The following is a 5,882-nucleotide window of genomic DNA, read 5'->3' on the forward strand; positions in this document are numbered from 1 at the left end:
TTTACAGTTGAGTCTCCTCATATCCAATGGTCAAGATCATTTATATCAACGACTAAGATTAAAACATGTCTACACAATCCCTTTATTAAAGAAAGTAAATCAATTTTATCTATACAATTTCTAAATATGAGATTACATGAGATATTGAAATAAATCAAAATATAATATTATGATTAGCATTTAACCTATGATGTTCTTTTCGTTCAAATTAAATTGATGGGACAAAATTAGATAATTACAGCTTCCTGCTCTCAAAGACTTTTGAGTTTCTTTCCATTTTATGTCTTTCTAGTATGATTTTGAAACCTTGTAATTTGTATGGTTATTGAAGAAAAATAAGATCAGTCCGGTTATTAATTACATAGAAGTGGTTAATAGTTGCCTCAGACGATGTTGATGTTCATAAATTTATCCATGCCACACAACCACGTTAGTTGAAAACTTTGATTCAATGGTTAGTCTCATTAAAGGGAGCCAGGTTAACATTTTATTTTGCATTACAATTCATATTTAAAACCTATAATTGTTATTTTTAATACTATCGTTTTTAATATTTAAATTTAGATTTAAAAGTATGATGTGACTTATCATACAGGTTACAGTGTAACACTTATTAATTAATTGGTTAAATTTAACAATATGTAATGACTTCGTATGAAAGAATAGGAAACCATTTAATGCTCTAAGTGTAAATTCAAAGCAAGCAAAGGTGTGCTCCAAGTCAACATAGAGCAGCCTGGAATTTGAAATGCAACACATTCAAGTAGAAAAAGAAAAGGTAATCAAATCAACGATGTCTCAATTGCATTATTAAAATTCGACTAACGAACTAAAAACATTATAAAGCCACAAAATTAGATCTCTCCAAAACATCCTTCCCTTAATTTCCCGATTTAACTCTTCACATGGCGGAAAGGGAGCAGGCAAAGCCTCTAGCACCGGCGTCGGACCTTCCCAAAAGCGACAACGGAGAGGAAGCGCTGCGTCTGATAAAAACTCTGACGTAAGAAATTCATCAAATGCTTCGGTTACATTGCTGCTCTGACGACCATCCTAGCTGCAGTGATCATAACTCTAATTTTCACGGTGTTTTGAGTCAAGGATCCAATCATCGAAATGAACGGTATCACGGTTACAAAGCTCGAGCTAATCAATGGCACGACTCCTAAGCTGGGTTCCAAAGTCACCGTAAGAGCTCATGTTTCAGTTAAAAATCCCAACATAGCATCGTTCAAGTATAGGAATACCACCACAACTCTTTACTATTATGGCAAGGTGGTCGGGGATGCTCGGGGGCATGCAGGCCGTGCGAAGCCCCATCGAACCGTGCGGATGAACATTACAATCGATATTATAATGGATCGGCTCTTGGCCAGTCCGAATTTGGTGGCTGACGCCAGCTCCGGGACATTGACCATGAGCAGCTACTCGAGAATTGGAGGAAGGATCAACGTGTTGAACATCATAAAGAGGCATGTTACTGTAAAGATGAATTGCTCCATGACAGTGGACATCTTCAGCCAAGCAATTCAAGCACAAAAATGGAAGCGGAAGGTTGATCTCTAAGCTATCGGGTAGTAGTGACGGATTCAATAATATTTTTGAAGGAGAGTATATATATTAATAATATAAACTTTTTGTACATGTATGGATATAAATAAAATTTTAATGATGACACAATTAATAAAATGAATAACTAATAAAATAAATAATTAATAGAAAAAAAATTCAAGTTTAGAATAAACATTTTCTTACCCCGGATATAGGGTAGATACACCACCACTCTCGGGGATGATGCCATATTTCCTTACACAGCGTGGAGCGTATATGTGTAATATTATGTAGATATAGACATATAGTATGGTTTAACGACCTTGAATGATTATAATTTTACCTTATAAAGATCACGAGTATGTTGAAGAGAAAAAATATGTTATGATAAGTTTAGATGGTGTACTGATGACTCAACGAAAGAGATGAAGAACGATAAGTTGAAGAAAATGATATACGGTGTAGAAAGAGATTAAAAGAGAAAGAATTCAATATTTCTCCCCCCAATCTTATAAGGATTATATACAAACCCTTAGTATTAATGTTACACCTGGAGAACACTTGAATCAAAGAAAAGATCATTACCAAATAGAATAATTTTCCGGAATCACATAGTCACGTTTGATTCAAAAACACTCCCACCGAGAGGTAATGAAACATTAACTATAGTACCTTTTTTACCTTGTATTCCTAGAAATCCCATTCCACTCCTTTTCTTAGGTATTAGATAATTCCCTTCACTTTGGATAATAATACCTCTGAATAATATAATTATTTCAAAATGATCATTTTTTTGGTTATAATTACACGAGTATAAATATATTTTATTTATTTTTTAATACTTATTATAAAATAATATTATGCATATAAAATAAAATGTAAAATAAAATATATCAAATTTTATTTTGATTTTTTTGCGTATATGTTCGATTCAAATTTTATTTTTTGTATATGTTTTATTACATGTATTATTCAGGATTAATTTTCATAAAAGGTTTTCATATTATATTTTTAAATATTTTCTATTAATTTTTTTCATATAATTTGATATGATATTTTTTGTACAATTCATACATGTAGCATAAATGAAAAAATGTAGCAATTAACACATACTTATATCAGTGTAAGTATATACGAATTTTATTAAAATTAGAAATAATAAAAACTTATAGTTTCAAGCTTTCAAGTAAATATGTTGATTGTTTACTCTAATATTGAGAATTCAATTTTTTAAAAGAAAATATATCTTAAGGATAATTTGGTAAAATATATGTTTTTCTTATCTTATATTCATTCAACCAAACACTACAATCATACATTCTTACAAAACAAATCAAACAAGGTAATACAACATTCAGTAATATGTTAAGTAATGCAACATTCTGGTAATCTCACTTTCAAAAGTAATCTTACATTCCATAAACGAAACAACTCTTTAAGATTATGATAAATATTCATAAACTTACAAGAAAAATAGTTGTGATGTGATTATAGTTATCTATATATTAGTAATAACGTCGAGAGATAATGATTAGTCGGAATATATGAATTCCGAAAGCTTCAAAGAACTTCAGAAGTTTCAATCAGCAAAAGAATTTCTCTGAGCATAGGAATAGCAACAAAACAGTAATTTCCCCTTAAGTGGATATAGTTTTTAGTTGAAAAGTAGGAGCCAATTCAATAATTAATTGAAGGGCTATAACTTCGGGCAAGGACCGGACACGTCCCCTGTTAAAAGGTTAGCTTCATGGAAAATTACGCACGGGGGGACCCCGATGGGAAGTTGATCCAAATGGCGTTAGTAAAAGGGAAGTTGGTCAGATATCTGTATCTCCAACAACTCTGTCTCAGTCGCATTGATTCTTTGAATAACTGAATTGCTATAAACTAGTGTTACATGTAGTCATAGGCTTCAAAATCGGCTGAATTTTTTCAGATAATGCATTTGAAAAAAAAATGCTCGAATAACGCAATGTAGAAATTATTTTGTGGAATAGGGTGAATGTTCCAGTGTACTCCGAAGTCGCGCTGCCGTCGTAACGTCTTAGTTGAGACCCTTACGGGGACGATGCATTTTGACCAAAGATACATGGTTTTCCATGAGTGGTTGGGGAGAAGTCCATGGCCAAAGACGCATGGCTTTTCATGCGTGGTCGGGTGGCCAAATGGCCCGGGCGGGGGAGTCACATGGCTTTCCATGCGTCTCTCGGGGGTTGCTATGCTCGTCTCCCACATGCGTCTCCGGAGGGTCCCCTAGCATGGCCGGTAAAGTCTCATGCGTCTCCCTTTCGCGTGGCCGACAAAGTCGCATGACATGCAACTCACGTAGGTGCAGGTTGGTAGGTAGCTGGCATTCGAATGATAAAAGCTTAACTTATACCCTATCCTATCCTAACCTATACCCTGTAATAATAACAAGTTGAGCATTAAAAAAATTTCTTCCAACTATATATATGTAAGAATGAAATCGGGACAATTGTAATTCAGAAAATTGATAGAGGGAGCAGAAGCAATTGCAAAGAAGATTAACAGAGGGAGCATTCCAGAAAATTTAGTGTGTTTTTTTTCTTTCGTTATTCTAATTTGAGTATGTATTATATGGTAAATTGGTTTAAATTTCTATTCTTTTGTTTGAAATTAGTCTAATAGTTTGTTAATTTTTTCCATAACGAAGGTGAATTTAGTTTGAAGAAATTTTATTTAAGGTATTTTACTATTGATTATTTTGTTAATATTATTTTTATAAACATTTGTTAATTTTACGATTGTTGTTATGTTAATATTATTTTTATATTGTATAATATCATTTTTACGATTTATGATCATATTGTACCATAATTCTAAATACAAATTTTAAATTTGTGGAGAAAATGAGCAACATCTTTTTCACGATTGTCCATTATAATGGACATATTATGGAAAATGAGGTCGGAGTTGTTTTTCAATTTGAAAGACCTATAAATATGATGTTCAAAAGGGACATCAAATTTTTAGAAATGAAGAAGAGGATAAAAAGGAAAATTTGAGCTACAATTGATGGTTTGGAGTACAGGTTCATGGTATGTCCCAATCTAGTTAGATATGTTGCAATACCAATTGAAGAAGATGATGATATTGGAACCATGATTGGATTACATACGTCAACAAATATTTCAGCTATTGAGTTATTTGTTGATGTGCGTAACATATTTGATGTTCATGGGTCATCAAGAAATGTGGCTGAAAATTCATATCGAATGGCTTTCGGAAGTGAGTTTGAGGACCCGACATACAGATTGATAAAAACTTTATGGCGCTATTGGAAAGTTGAAATGAAGTCAGTGGAACAACTGCAGCAACATAGTATGAGGAGAGAAACATATATAATTCAGAATTGACTATTGATGTTAATGTTGAAAATTAATGGGGAGAAATCCATGATGATTCCATCAAAGATGAAGAAACTGAGGAACCTGTTTTGGCCAACGATGATAATTTTGGCTGTGCTGGTGCATCTAACCTGGCCACTGATGAAGTTTCGAAAACGTATCAACCTACACCTCACATGTAAGAGATAGATTATGATGCGATAAGGGCACTAGAATTCCCAGACATGCCACATATACCTCCTTACCACATGGCTGAATCATTCAAAAATTCTGGTGAATTTTCTATTGAGATGTAATTTAGAGGAAAAGATGAAGCTACCCTAGCGATTAAAGAGTATTGAATAAAAGGCCATGTTGCAGAGTCCAACAAAAAAAACTATATATGCGAAGTGTGTTAAATATGGCCCAGAGTGCAAGTGGAAGATCAGAGTGTCCAAAATTCAGAGGCACGATGCTTGGGTCATCACAAGGTACAATGGTCCTCACACATGTTTGTGAAACTCAATCGAACAAGACCACCGTCTATTGGACTCTAATGTAATATGATAATATGTGAAGGTGTTGGTCGAGAAGAATCCAAGGATCCCTTGTTCAGTGTTAGTTGCATCTATTCGAATCCAATTTGGATACCAAGTAAAATACGACAAGGTATGAAACGCAAAAATGAAGGCAATGAAGCTGACATATGGAGATTGAGATACATCGTACAATGAGCTACCACATTTGTTACAAGCAATGAAGCGATTTATCCCAGGAACCATAGAGAAATCTTAAACTATGCCTACATGTGACGAAGAAGGTCAACTTGTTCCAGGGAAGAAAATATTTCATTGACTCTTTTGGGCATTCAAGTCATGCATAAAAGGATTTCCATTTTGCAAATGTATGGTCCAAGTAGATGGTACGTGGTTGTATGGTCAATATAAGCATGTGTTGTTGATGACAGTCGATAATTCCGTAAAA

The 5,882-nt window shown here is 33.7% G+C and overlaps 1 pseudogene; it reads left to right on the plus strand.

Moving 5' to 3' along the window:
- The first annotated feature begins 905 nt into the window (after nucleotides 1-905).
- Nucleotides 906-5,609, plus strand: LOC120215652 (annotated as a pseudogene).
- The last annotated feature ends 273 nt before the right edge of the window (nucleotides 5,610-5,882 follow it).

Source organism: Hibiscus syriacus, unplaced genomic scaffold, assembly GCF_006381635.1.
Source record: "Hibiscus syriacus cultivar Baekdansim isolate YM2019G1 unplaced genomic scaffold, ASM638163v2 tig00110151_pilon, whole genome shotgun sequence".
Lineage (NCBI taxonomy): Eukaryota > Viridiplantae > Streptophyta > Magnoliopsida > Malvales > Malvaceae > Hibiscus > Hibiscus syriacus.